This window comes from Nothobranchius furzeri, chromosome 12 (assembly GCF_043380555.1).
Source record: "Nothobranchius furzeri strain GRZ-AD chromosome 12, NfurGRZ-RIMD1, whole genome shotgun sequence".
In the NCBI taxonomy this organism is placed as follows: domain Eukaryota; kingdom Metazoa; phylum Chordata; class Actinopteri; order Cyprinodontiformes; family Nothobranchiidae; genus Nothobranchius; species Nothobranchius furzeri.
In genome coordinates, this window is record NC_091752.1 from 49,790,944 (window position 1) to 49,806,196 (window position 15,253).

A 15,253-nucleotide genomic window follows, 5' to 3' on the forward strand; every position below is an offset into this window, starting at 1 on the left:
GTTTGGCTGTCCTCTTGGCAGTGGGGAGGCCGGCCAGGGCCATTAAGTGCACGGCCTTGGAGAAACGGTCCGTGATAGTCAATATAGTGTCCAGGTGGTCGACCGCCGGCAGTCCTGTGACAAAGTCCAGCCCGATGTGTGACCACGGCCGCTTGAACACAGGGAGAGGCTGTAACTCTCCAGCGCCGGGTCGGTTGGAGGACTTGGAGCAAGCACACACATCACATGCAGCGGCGAACTCGCGGATGTCCTTCCTCATGGACGGCCACCAGAGAGCCCGGCGGAGGAACTGGAGGGTACGGGCTTGTCCTTGATGTCCCGCGAGCCGCGAACAATGCCCCCACGTGAGCGCCTCTTGTCGGCAGGAGGCGGGAATGTAGAGACGGTTCGGTGGAGTCTCCGGCGGCGCAGGATCGCCAGGAAGTGCTGCCCGTATGGACTGCTCCAACGGCCATTGGAGGGAGGCCAGGAAGCGTTGAGTCGGTAGAATGGTCCGAGGCTCCGGGGGGCCGGCATCTGGTGCGAAACGCTGAGAGAGAGCGTCCGCCTTGAGGTTCTTGGAGCCGGGCCGGTAGGCGATGTGGAAGTGGTACGGCTTGAAAAAGAGGGCCCACCGAGCCTGACGAGGGTTGAGCTGGCGGGCAGTCTGTAGATGAATGAGATTCTGGTGGTCGGTCCAGATCAGAAAGGGATCGGTGGTCCCCAGGAGCCACTGCCTCCATTCCTCCAGAGCCCATTTTATAGCCAGCAGCTCTCTGTCGCCGACCCTGTAGTTCTGCTGTGTGGGGGTAAACTTCCGGGAGAAGTAAGCACATGGGTGGAGCTTAGAGTCTGGGTCCCGGGAACTGAAATTGCGTATAACCTCAGATAAAAGTTCGAGAAACCCAGGAAGCTCTGCAGCTGCTTCAGGGTCGTGGGTAGAGGCCATTGAGCTACTGCCTGAACCTTCTGGGGGTCCATCTTCAGGCCCCGGGAGGAGATGGTAAAACCCAGGAAGGAGGTGGACTCCTGGTGAAACACACACTTCTCCAGTTTGCAGTACAGTCCATGATCCAGGAGGCGGGACAGAACAGCACGAACATGCCGGATGTGCTCTTCGGCCGTGCGGGAGTAGATGAGGATGTCATCTAGATAAACAAAGACCCAGCGACCCAACATGTCTCTCAGCACATCTGTAATGAACTGCTGGAAGACGGCGGGGCTGTTGCAGAGGCCAAAAGGCATCACCAGATATTCATAGTGGCCGGTGGGCGTGATAAAAGTCTTCCACTCCTCACCTTCCTTAATACGGATGAGGTTGTAAGCGCTGCACAGGTCCAGTTCAGTAAATACAGCAGCTTGTGTGATGGCGTCCAGGGCGGTGCCCATGAGAGGGAGAGGGTGACGGTCCCGGATCCTTATTTTGTTTAACCCTCGATAGTCAATACAGGGCCAGAGATCCCCCTCCTTCTTCTTTACAAAGAAAAACCCCGCGGCCCTGGGGGATGTTGAGGGACAGATGAATCCCTTCTGGAGGGCATCAGTTATATAATTGTCCATAGCCCGGGTCTCTGCCGGAGAGAGGGAGAACAGGCGACCCCGAGGGGGGGGGGGGGTGCCGGGCTGGAGCCTGATCTCCAGGTCGTAGGGTCGATGAGGAGGTAACCTGGTAGTGGATTCTTTGGCGAAGACCTGAGCGAGGTCGTGGTAATGAGGAGGGACGAGCGTCAGGTCTACGTCTGTGGGAGGGGCTGCTCCAGTCCGAGGTGCAGGGGAGCCCCGGTGGTTATGGCAATCCGTGCCCCAGGCCAGGACCTTACTGGTGGACCAGGAGATGTGAGGCTCATGACGGCAGAACCAGGAATGACCCAGGATGAGTGGCGTAGCCGGAGCCTGGATGACCAGGAAGTGGAGGGTCTCCAGGTGTTGGTCAATAGTCTTGTGGAGACCCTGGGTTCGTGGGTGAGGGGGTATGGCATGATGGGCCGTCCGTCCACAGAGGTCACGGGAATGGGTCGGTCGAGGGCGGTGAGGGGTATCTTGAGCCGAGTAACCAGTCCGTGATCGATAAAACACTCCGCAGCCCCAGTGTCTATAAGTGCCTCCAGTCTGGTCAGGCCTTGGTCCAGGTGGAGGGAGACCGGGAGAGTGGTTCGGTGTGGAGCCGGAAAAGTGGAGACTCCGGGCGGGTCAGCCCCTACTCCGACCCGGAGGGACCGTTTCCCGGTCGTTTGGGGCACGTGCCACGATGGTGACCCAAATCCCCACAGTAAGCGCATCTTCCCTCCTGATAGCACCATGCCCGTTCCTCAGGGGGAAGATGTCCGAGCTGCATCGGCTCCTCCGTCGGTTGGTGAGCTGGCCGGCGGGGTGACTTCCTGGTGTGTACGGGGGCTGACATGGTGCTCGGCCGGTTCAGGATGCAGCGGTCCAGTTGGAGAGCCAGATCTACTGCCATGTCCAGGGAGGTTGGGGCCTCGTGCCCGATCATGCCCTCCCCGATTCTCGGTGACAATCCCTCCAGGTAAACGGCCTTTAGGGCGGCGTCATCCCACCTCAACCGAGCGGCTGTTGTCCGGAAGCGAGAGGTGTGATGAGCCACCGTCTGGGGGCCCTGGCGGAGCTGAAGCAGCCGAGTGTCGTCCGAGACCTCGCTGCTGGGGTGCACAAAAGTCTTTTTCATCTCCTTTACAAAAATCTCATAGTCATTGCAGGCAGGAGATTTCTGATTGTAGAGAGCTGCCGCCCATTCACCGGCTCGACCTGTCAGCAGTGAGGTCAACAGGGCGACACGAGAGCAGGATGTGGGGTAGCGAGCCGGCTGGCACTCGAATTCATGGCCAGGGTCGCCAGCATGCCCTCCGGGGATCCCCTGGTTCCATCCCACTTCTCTGGAAGGCTGAGGCGTGGTTCCATCCTGTCGGTGAGGGGTGTGGTTTGTCGTTGCAGAGCGGTGGTCAGCTGGAGAACTAGCTCGGTGAGCGACTCAATCTTAGTGGCTTGGCGATCAGCTACGGCACAGAGCTGGTTCATCTCTGCCATATGCTGATCCAAGGTTGCGCGCTGTTGAGCCACTTCAACACGCAGACGCGCGAACTCCGCTGGGTCAACTAGGGGCTCAGCCATCCTGTCAGGTTCGTTGGCAGATCTGAAGCGTGACTGAGAGGATCTGTTGCCCAGACGCGGAGTGATGGAAATAACCAGCGTGGTTATCTCCTGAAGGTTTAGTTTGAAGGTTTAGAGGGCTTGTAAGCCTGGAGACTCGGAACAAAGTCTGGTGAGAACGATGACTGAGCAATGAATGAAACGCCGGCACTTCCTTAAGTAGTGTCGGCGTGATGACGTCAGCCGCCACGTTGGTGGCAGGAATGATTGGAATGAAGTCAGCGGGAGGAGTTCGTGACACAGTGTCAGAGGACTCCAAAGTGACACTATAGTGTATCATTCACCCATTCACACACACATTCACACACTGATGGTGATGAGCTACGATGTAGCCACATGTAATGGAAAATAGTAGAGTACTGCGGGCTAAATAAATTGCTTTAAAAGCTATTTGTTTCTATTCTCATTACTTGTGACCAATAGCTGTAATACTCTATTAATTATAGATTATCACCTTGCTTGGTCTTAGGATGATTAATTAGAAGGTTCTAGGATTCTTTTAATTATTAAGGTATCATTCACACTTCGTTTATGATTCAAGAACCAGTCAGTGTTGGCAAACAAATAAGAATTTATTTTACAAACAATTAAGACTTGACAAATGGTTTAAACTATTATCCTGTGAGTGGATGGAACTAAAAGATGGGTTTCTGAAAACTATATGTGAATATGAGATGATGAATCAGAATCTCCGTATCTTCAGAGAGGTGCGTTCTGGATAAAAGAATTTGGTTTGCAGATAAGCTATGAGCTGTTATTTATCAAACTGCATACAGACGCTATCTGTGGGTCTACATTACCATAGAGGCACCCTCTTGGTGGATCCGAAAGTCAGAGTGGTCGGATGACCGCTGGCACCGGAGGGCTGTAGAGTACCGAGATGCCGTCCTTTCAGTCCTAGAGATGTGTCTGGGGTCACGACAGATGGATGGAAACCACGCGTCTTAAAATAATTCTGAAGGAGTTTTGCAAAATCAGCTTTGTTCTGCAGGAAAACTATCTTGTTGTTCTCAGGTGCAAAAAGCTTTAAGGTTTTGACAGCGTGTCAAAATCTTTCTGAGCTAGAGATCTGCTAAGAGATGGCCAGTCTCCAGCTTTCTCTCCCGACTGACGAGAAAGCAGAGCGGCTGGTTTATATACCCGCTGTTATCTATTACCAAACTTAACAAGAATCTCAGAAACACACGCTCTGAGACGCAGAGTCTCTGACTCTTGGGACAAGGTTAGTTATGTGTCATGCGTTTTTAATTTTAGCCTTACTTCTTGTCTGGTGTAATGATGACCTCATCCTGTAAACATTACTAAAACGTTGAGCACATTAATGAGACATTTCATCGCTTATAATTCTACATAACAAAAGTTCATTCAATGACTATTTGAATTATAAGGATTACTTTTAATTATGAAATCTTCTTTCCTCTGGGAATAAAGATTTATCTAAAACAGTTCTCTTGTGAAGGGCCTTGGCTGCTACTGTTCATCTTAATTATCTGATGAAGCTGCACTCAGCTGATGAAGTCATCTGATTAAAATGCTGAGTTGTGCAGACTCACAGACTCCTGACAAGGGAAGATACAGCAGAACATGTAGCAGCCAGGGTTATTTGCTCTGGCTGCATATGACCTGTCGGATCTTTTGCAAGGTTTCCCGAGCACAGGCGCCATCGGCCCCTCCTACCACCACCAGCAGGCAAGATGGGTTAAGTGTCTTGCCCAAGGACACAACGGCATTTGAACGTCTGCAATCACCAAGTTGGCCAGTTCAGCAGCCAGGACACTGGGAATTGTCCCAGTGCTCCCGACAGTCCACCACTGTACACATCCCTCTGGAAGGAGACCCCTGTGAAGACCCACAAGGATTAAACCTTGACCAGATTATCCAGTCAACTGGTCATTCGTGCAATTGACAAGATTGACAAGATTTTTTCCAACATTGACAACAGAGCAGGGGTCTCCAGCTTGTCTGGATGGGGTATTTTTTGGATTCCTGGAAGGAGTGGACTATTAAATGCCATTCCGAGCTGTCCCTGGAGGACATCAAAGAAACATGGATTATTGGCCTGATAATTACTGGATTTCTTCTTAGTGGAGTGAGAGGATTTCTGGTATTTTGGAAATTTGGGAAGTCAGGGGCGATTGGAGTGCAACCCGTACCCACAGAAAGTCTTAGCCACTGCTCAGACTGGGACACTGCTCGAGGTGAATCGCAAGCTAGAGGTTCTAACTGCGATTTTGGTGTTAGCATGCAAAATGAATGTGATCTTGGAGAAAGTCACTGCATGGTATGGACAAGTTTAAACTCAATTATTGAGTGACTGAAGCCCAGTTAGTACTCTGCCTGCCCCCAAACAATTTTTTTAATCTGAATCTGGCACACTGGAAGTCTCGAGCTGCGAGAAGAAAAATCCTCCACGAACGAATGCAGACAGATGCTGTGAAATCCTCCCACTTCCTTTGGGTGGGTGGTCTAGCCTGGCGAGATCACCAACGGAAGGAGTCAATGTGCTCTTCACTCCCTCGAGCTCCCTCTCCCCTGCGTAAAATAGCGATTTAGTGCATGCGCTGAGGCTGCGGCTCTCCCCCACCCACCGGAGTCTCATGTCTGTGAACTGTCAGAATCAAAAGGGTTTTATTGCCTTATGTACGAGAAATCACAACAGTTGTGTTAGGTATGGTCTGATCTTTCGTAGGTTGCGCTGTATAACATACGAAAGATTAGACCATACCTAACACAACATGCCACCCAGCTCCTGGTGCAATCTACTGTCATCTCCCGCCTCGATTACTGCAACGCCCTTCTAACTGGTCTTCCAGCCTGTACTGTGAGACCTCTTCAAATGGTCCAGAATGCAGTGGCGCATCTGGTCTTCAATCAGCAAAAAGAGCACACGTCACCCCTCTGTTCATTGAGCTCCACTGGCTACCGCTAACAGCATGCATCAAATTCAAATTGCTACCACTAGCATACAAAGTCCAAGATGGTACGGCTCCCATCTACCTGAATCCTCTTGCAGAGGCTTACGTCTCGGCCCGACCGCTCCGGTCATCACAGGATCGTTGGCTAGCAGTGCCTACACCACGCTCAGGACAATCCAGACTCTTCTCATGCATCATTCCACAAATGTGGAATGACCTACCAAGCACTACAAGAACAGGGTTTCCTTTTCAATTTTCAAGAAACTCCTGAAGACCCTGCTCTTCAGAGAGTATCTTCTAAACTAGCACCCACCCTGCACCCGTCCCCCCTCTCCACTCCTTGTTCCCTCCTCTCCATGATTCATCATGCTGCCTCACTGCCACTTATGACTGACTGGAAATTGGTTGTTGTTATTGTTGTTGTTGTTAGCCTCAAGGGCAACATGCCAATTATCACTTGTAAGTCGTTTTGGACAAAAGCATCTGCTAAATACATAAACATAAACAACAACTGTATTTGGTGCAAAAATAAAAATAAAAATAAAAGATAAGCAAATATAGGAAGTGAGAATATAATCATGATAAAATAATAATAATAATAATAATAATAATAATAATAATAATAATAATAATAATAATAATGATGCCCACACGTTTTCTACGGTTCAGCCTGATTACGTTAAATCTTGAACGGGTTGTCCTGAAACTGTAATTTCGTTGTACTAGGACACTTGTACAATGACAATAAAAGATCCTTGACACCTTAAGATGTCACCAAAGAGAGGAAATGTGAATGATGAGGTACTGGAGGAAAGAAATTATTCTAGACCCTGGACGTGATCTGGGGATAAAAGTGTCCTTCTTTTATTATGACAAATATCCCTGTAAAACTGGACTCACATAAATGATTAAATCATTACCTGTAGCTGGAATTTATTCTCTGTAGAAAAATAAAGTTCTCATGACTATCAACAAATGTCCTTTTACTGAAGAAGCAGAAAAAGCAACTTTTGTTTATCCTGAAATTTTCTCTCGGTGGCAGGTTTGGATCTTAGTTGCAGAAGCTGAAGCGGCATTTCTTTCCAATTGATCAGTCATGCAACATGAACTGGGAATGTGTTTGTACCACAAAGCATGCAGAGGGAGAAGGAGCTCACAGTTGTGGTTTTATGATCGAACACGTGACTGTTGGAAGGAAAAGATATAAGCGTAACTCACCTGGACATTAGGAGGAACTGCTGGTTCTTTACCAAGGCTGTTTGCGAGAAAATAGACTTAAATTATTGAGAAACATAAGGTCCGTCAGTGGTTGGGGCCAAAAGTCAAATCTCTGATGGAGAGTAGAATGGCTTTTCCAGATGCATATTGAGCCTTTAACGTCACAGCCAGTAACTCATTTAGCAAATTAAAAACAGGAGTCACATCATCTGGTTCAAGTCTGACTTTTACTGGAATTAAACCCAAGTCTGCTCGGTATGCACAGACTTACTGATGTCCTCCTCCCGTAACAGGACCCGTGCTGACCTGGGGTCACAGAAGTTTCTTATAAGCCTTTGGAGGCAGGCATTGCAGATTTGCAACGTTAAAACCTACCAACCTGGTCACTCCACATGTGTTTCATGAGCATTTTTATAACTCAGAAGTGCCCGTGAAGGACTCAGTTGTTTGTCCTTTTGATAAAATTTATTTTCAGCCTTAGTGCGTTAAACTCAAAGCCTTCCTAATCTGTCACAGGTCTACGATTTATAAATCTTCTGATTTGTGTGCATTAACCCTTTGATGCATAATGGTCACTACAGTGGACAGGTACTCAAAATTGTTATTTATTTATTTTTGCTATTAAGCACAGCTGTTGAAGACTTTATTGCATGTGAGCCCCTCCGTTTGGACTTCAGTAAGCCAAGCCAACATATTTCATGTTCAGAATGCACGCTGTCCACCAAGGTGGACATGTAATAAATAATTTGTAAATTATAAATTTAACAAAAAATATTTGTTGAAATTTGTTTCATTCACACCTAAAGATGAATGAAAAAAATTGTTTAAAAGTTATGGTTGAAGATTTCATAATTCATGCATCAAAGGGTTAAAGTGAACTTATTATGCATTCCCGCTGCAGCGTTTCATGGTTCTTGTAATATTTGTGGAAAGTAATACGCAGATGCACTTCATATTACAAAGATATTCTACATCATCTCTCAAAAATGCTGTATTTTATTTACTTGTATGTTACAAAAAGGTGAAAAAAGGATTCCACTGCATGTTGTATGCCCATAAATAACCAGTGGTCCATTATTATACAGTGGCTAAGGAAAATAATCAGATCCCTATCAAAAAATACACTCTATTATATTGCAGTTATTTGCTAAAATCAGTTAAATTCATATTTTCCTCATTAATGTACACACATCACCCCATATTGACAGAAAACACAGATTTTTAGACATTTCTGCAGATTTACTAAAAATTAAAAACTGAAATATCACACGTGAAGCGAACTGCGACTTTCTGTTCGGCAGACAAACTTATACTCAAGATAACATTCAATGCATCAAAATGTTACAAGGTCAAAAGAAAAGATAATAGAAATAAAACAAAATTTGAAGTCTTTCGTGTTATTTTAAACCAAAATCATCTTGTGCTCATAAAAATCACATTTAAAATCTCACTCACTCACTCACTCACTCACTCACTCACTCACTCACTCACTCACTCACTCACTCACTCACTGGTGTCTATCTCCAGTAGTGATTGAGTGAGAGGCGGGACACCCTGGACATGTCTCTAGACCTCGCAACCGGGACACACAAAGACAAACAGCTACTCACACACATCTAGGGGAAATTTAGGGTGTTTCTCAATATCAAGGCCTTGCTTACGAGGACACTGTCCTTCCTTGGTCAAAGAAAACGGTTAAATGGAACAGACTTGCATCACGTGACCGCGGCTTCCACGGCGGTCACGTAACGTCACGTGACACGGGAGATAACGTTATATTTTATACGTATCAGTTTTAATATAATTATATAACGAGCCTTTTACTTTTTCAGTTGTGTATATATTTATTAAATAAAATATGTAAGTGAGTTACTACCCGCTAGCCACCGAAGCTGCAACTAATAAGCAACTAACCAACCTTAGATAACTTCTTTGGATCTAAAAAAAAAACCATTTTAAATTAGATGACTTACTTTTAAACTTGAAAATCCTTTTCAAACAGAGAAGAAGGGATGATGATATGTATTTTTTCTGTTTGTGGTATTTTTTAAAAAAATTATGTATGTTTTCTTTGTTCGAAATGAACTAAACTAAAAAAAAAAAAAAAAAAAAAAAAAGGTCCCAGAAGTAGCTGCCGGCTTCTCATCCACCGTCCTTTAGAAAATACTGCGGTGTGTTCTGGGTAAGTTTTGACCAAGGCTAGGCTACAAGACACCTCCTGTGTATCCTCGATCAGCTAGCTAAACGGCTAACAAACGGAAAACACACGTCTCGGTAGAACATGAACCTTGGAACCGTTTGGAACACGTCTTGGCGGCTCCTGATGACGTATCTCCTAGGCAACCGGGGCGGGACCAAGAAATCAAGGCAAGGTTCCTTGACATTGAGAAACACCCTTAAGCTCAGGACTAGTCAATCCAGGTCCTTGAGAGCCACTGTCCTGCATGTTTTTATTGTTTCCCTGCTCCAACACACCCAAATTAGTGAATCACCTCTTCAGCATGAAACCAGAGTGCCCAGAGACAATCCACACATGCACGGGGAGAACATGCTAACTCCAGACCAAAAGGCCACAGCTAGGATTCAAACATGCAACCTTCTGCTGTAAGGCAGCAGTGCTTCCAAATTCACCTCTGTGCAACCTCAGATTTGTGATAGATTTGTTGTAGTCTTGAATTTACTTATGTGACAGTTCACTCAGGCTGTGGCAAGGATGTTGTTACTAGATGGGGCTCAGTATTTGTAAAGCTGACTGAGCTGTAGCTGTTGTTGTGTTTGCTAATGTTACATGCAGGGGAAACTCGAGCAAGTTGAGTCTGGTACAAAAGCTATGTTCTAAGTGTATTTCTTGCACAGACAGGTGTATTATTGTGCATAATTTTTGCTATGCTTCTGCAATCATTTTTGGAGGGAGAATGTGTATTTTGGGGGGAAATCAAAAGTAGTAAAAAAAAATTCTCCTACTCCATTTAATGTAACACTGAAATCATTTTGTAGCGTTACCGCCCTTAGTGCATTTTTAGTGCCATTGACTCCCATGTAAATATTTTTTTTCTAGTAAGCCTAAATATTGGCATATATTTATCATTTTTTTCTGTCTGGGTTCCCAGGGTAGTTGCAGAATTAATTTTGAGTTTTTTATGTTTCCACTAGATTGGGCATTTTTCCCATCTATATCGGGGAAATAACTAATGCTGCATTCAAATAAAAAACAATTAAATAAAATTTTTTATGACTATTTATGACACTCCAATGTGTTGAAAATTCACCCATTAAACAAATCATCTGGACATAAACAAAAAATGTTTATATTTTTCATCTGTTTACATTTCTGTTTATCATCATGCACCTGACAATAAAAGGGGAAATAAAAAGGTTAAATCTCAGGAATGCACAAATATTTTATTATATTTTGTGAGCAATGAAGCCAAGGACAAAATTCATGTAAAAAAATTGGGAGTTATTAAATATTACATGAGGAAGTATTGTGTCTGCATTTTTTGTGCAACAAGGGTAAAATTGTGACTTTTTTAGAAAACACGAAATTACACAAAAACTATAAAGTGAGCTAAAAATATTTTGAGCCTTTTAGTGGCACTCCAAAAACATCATCTGAACATAAAACACAAAAAATGTATTTGAAATTTCATTTACATTTTTCCACAATTCTGGTATTTATTATAAACCTGGCAATAAAGTGGTTAAATCTCAGACACACACGCATTCTTTATTATATTTTGTTAGGGCTGAAGCCAAGGAGGAAATTCATGTAAAGAATTGGGACATATGAAATATTATATATTATTTCTATAGGGAGTTTTGCATGTGCATTTTTTTGTGCTCAAACACCAGAAACGTTGGAAAATTAAAAGGTAACATAAGGGTTACGTCATTAATTCAATTCAAAAGGTCAAACTAACACACGACACGTTGTAACTGTGACGATCATGGCTTACAGCTTATGAAAACACATTTAAAATCTCAGACAATTAGAATATTGTGAAAATATTCTAGACTCAACGTGTCACACTCTAATTAGCTAATGAATCCAAAACACCTGCAAAGGGTTCCTTTAGATGTTCAACCAGGTTAGTCCTTAAATATTTAGCCAACAGAAGGACAAATTACCTACACACAACTGCAAAAACATAAAACCGGACACACATGTGCGCCTTTTTCTGTTTATTGTGTGTGTTGAGCAGCTCCAGTTCATGAATGGTTCCTCTATTTCACTCAAGTGAGCTCTGGGTTCCACATCTGGGTTTCCTGGCAAAGACTGAAGTCTTTCATCAGTAACATCTTGAATTACAAACAATCAGCATGCAACACTGGAACACATGTCCACGATTGACAGCTGCGACTTTCAGATCGGACTTATATCGTGCCTTTGATATCTAAACTCCAGCGAGATCCCAAATCCGTATTTTCTAAAGTGTACAAAAATAAAATAAAATCAGTGAAGCAGGTTTTCCAATTCTGATTTTCTCTGTTACAGCAGATTTCACTAAGATTTACACGCAATGTCTTTGATTTGAAAAGAGCTAGGTCACAATAAAGCAGGAAACACACACCGTGTTGCTAATTTGCGTAAAAGGTCACAGAGAGATAGATATAGATCAGGGGTGTCAAACTCAAATTCACACGGGGCCGAAATGAAACTCTGGGACGGAGTCCAGGGCCAAACTTAATATTTTTTGAAAAAGTGACGGCAAATTTGCACATTTTCTTTATCAACATATATGCAATTTTGAACCTTTAAATTTGGAAACAAACTTATTTCTGCATTAACACTGAATGTGGAATAACCAAACTACACACGAGCAAGTCAGTTTTAAATAAAAGGCATCAGTGGTATTCATTACTTGTGGTATATTCAGCATTTTTAAAATCTTTAAAATCTTTAAATCTTTTAAATCTTTTATCACGGGCCAACAACAAAATAAAAATATCATTTTATCTTAAATGAAAATGCAACATCTCACCTGTTAACTTTCATGTTTTGGAGCAGAAAAAGAGCATAAAACCAAAATATTTAAAGCTCAGTTTGCTCCACTGGTTTACTGTGATGCTCACCTGTTCCAGCCAGATTCCTGCATCATGGGGTTGATCTGAGCTGAGGAGGAGACTCCTGTTGTTTTGTTCATCTTCATCATAATAATGACATTAGATGACAACAGGTGCTCACATAGGTTTGTGCTGATGAACATGTCTGAGCAGCTTGACCACGTTGTTGTGTGTCGGGGAGGAAACACAACAGCAGCCACAGAGTCGTGCTGGTTTGAGCGTGTCGCTGTTCTCTGGAGTTCTATCGGCTCTGTCTGGAAGTTAGTTGGAAAACTTTCTCTTTAAGTCGTGATCACATTACTGAGCGGCTAGAATCTCCGTTTCTGGGCTACAACGTCAGAAAATAGCTGAGTGAACTCGGCGCTGAGTGAGAGGAGTGTAGTTTGTCCGAGACAGCGGAGCTGCAGACACCTATTATAGGTGTCCGTTATTACAAAGGAAGGCGCTATCGTGTAATATTATATACTGTAATATTATGTGGGGTAATAACGGATACAAACATTTTAATACGTCATGACAATACTGTCACCCTTTGGAAAGGTTAGAGTCATGAAAAAGATAACCCGTTTAAATTACAGATAAAGTATGTACAGACCTTTACTTAGAAGTGTAGTTGGGACCACACTACAAACCATTCTGTTCTCTTTCTGACCTCTTTTTCTCTCCCATTCCCTCTCCTACACTTAGGAGGAGGACTTGGGGGAGGCAGGTTTAGCCTAGTCCGGCTCAGTTGTGGTTGAATGTAATACCACGACAGCAGGCGCTGGAAAAAAACACAAAGGAGGGGGCGCGTCGGCTCCGCGCTGACGCTACAAAGCATCATGGGAGTTGAAGTCTTTGCGGTAAAATCGGCCAGCGGGCCAGTTTTAATATATTTTTGATATTTATCTCGCGGGCCACATAAAAATGCTCCGCGGGCCGCATCTGGCCTTGAGTCTCACATATGTGATATAGATAGATAGATAGATAGATAGATAGATAGATAGATAGATAGATAGATAGATAGATAGATAGATAGATAGATAGATAGATAGATAGATAGATAGATAGATAGATAGATAGATAGATAGATAGATAGATAGATAGATAGATAGATAGATAGATAGATAGATAGATAGATAGATAGATAGACAGATGATAGATGATAGACTTAAAGATCTAAAATTCATTCCAGATACACAATATTACCATTTCTCTCAAACATTGTTCAGAAATCAGTCTAAATGTTTGATAATGAGGACATGTGCTTTGCTGAGATAATCCATCCCACCTCACAGGTGTGCCACATCAAAATGCTGATCCGACATCATGAGTAGTGCACAGGTGTACCCTATACTGCCCACAGTAAAAGGACACCCTGGAATGTGCAGTTTTGTCTCACAGTAAAATGCCACAGATGCCACAAGCATTGAGGGAGTGTGCAACTGGCATGCTGACAACAGGAATGTCAACCAGATCTGTTGCTTGTGCATGGAATGTTCATTTCTCCACCATATGCCGTCTCCAAAGGTGTTTCAGAGAATATGGTAGTACATCCAACCGGCCTCACAACCGCAGACAGCGTGTAACCACACCAGCCCAGGACCTCCACATCCAGCAGGTTCACCTCCAAGATCGTCTGAGACCAGCCACTCAGACAGCTGCTGAAACAACTGGTTTGCATAACCAAACAATTTCTGCACAAACTGTCAGAAACCTTCTCAGGGAAGCTCAACTCCATGCTCGTCATCCTCATCGGGGTCCTGACCTGACTCCAGCTTGTCGCCGTAACAGACTTGAGTGGGCAAATGCTCACATTCGATGGCGTCTGGCACGTTGAATCTTGGTTTACATTGTTCAGGGCAGATGGCAGACAGCGTGTGTGCGTTGTGTGGGAGCACTTTGCTGATGTCAATGCTGCGGATCAAGTGGCCCATGGTGGTGGTGGGGTTATGGTATGGGCAGGCATCTGTTATGGACGAAGAACACAGGTGCATTTTATTGATGGCATTTTGAATGCACAGAGATAACGTGATGAGATCCTGAGGCCCATTGTTGTGCCGTACATCCATGAACATCACCTCATGTTTCAGCAAGATAATGCACGGCCCCATGTTGAAAGGATCTGTACACAATTCTTGGAAGCTGAAAATGTCCCAGTTCTTGCATGGCCAACATACTCACTGGACATGTCACCCGTTGAGCATGTTTGGGATGTGCTTGACCGGCATACACGACAGCGTGTACCAGTTCCCACTAATATCCAACAACTTCGCACAGCCATTGAAGAGGAGTTGACCAACATTCCACAGGCCACAATTGACAATCTGATAAACTCTATGTGAAGAAGATGTGTTGCACTGCATGAGGCAAATGGTGGTCCCACCAGATACTGACCGTTTCTGAGTCCCCAGACCCCCAATAAAGCAAAAAACTGCACAGTCCAGGGTGGCCTTTTATTGTGGGCAGTATAAGGTACACCTGTGCACTACTCATGATGTCGGATCAGCATCTTGATGTGGCACACCTGTGAGGTGGGATGGATTATCTCAGCAAAGCACAGGTGCTCATTATCAAACATTTAGACTGATTTCTGAACAATGTTTGAGAGAAATGGTAATATTGTGTATCTGGAATGAACTTTAGATCTTTAAGTCCATCTCATGAAAAATAGGAGCAGAAACAAAGGTGTTTCATTTATAAATTTGTTGAGTAGAGATGATAGACAGACAGACAGATAGATAAATAGACGATAGATAGATAGATAGATAGATAGATAGATAGATAGATAGATAGATAGATAGATAGATAGATAGATAGATAGATAGATAGATAGATAGATAGATAGATAGATAGATATAGTTTTTTCAGCTTTATTAATGAGATAGTTTAGTCCTCTGGCCTCTTTGGGCCCAATGCTGCTCCCACAGAAA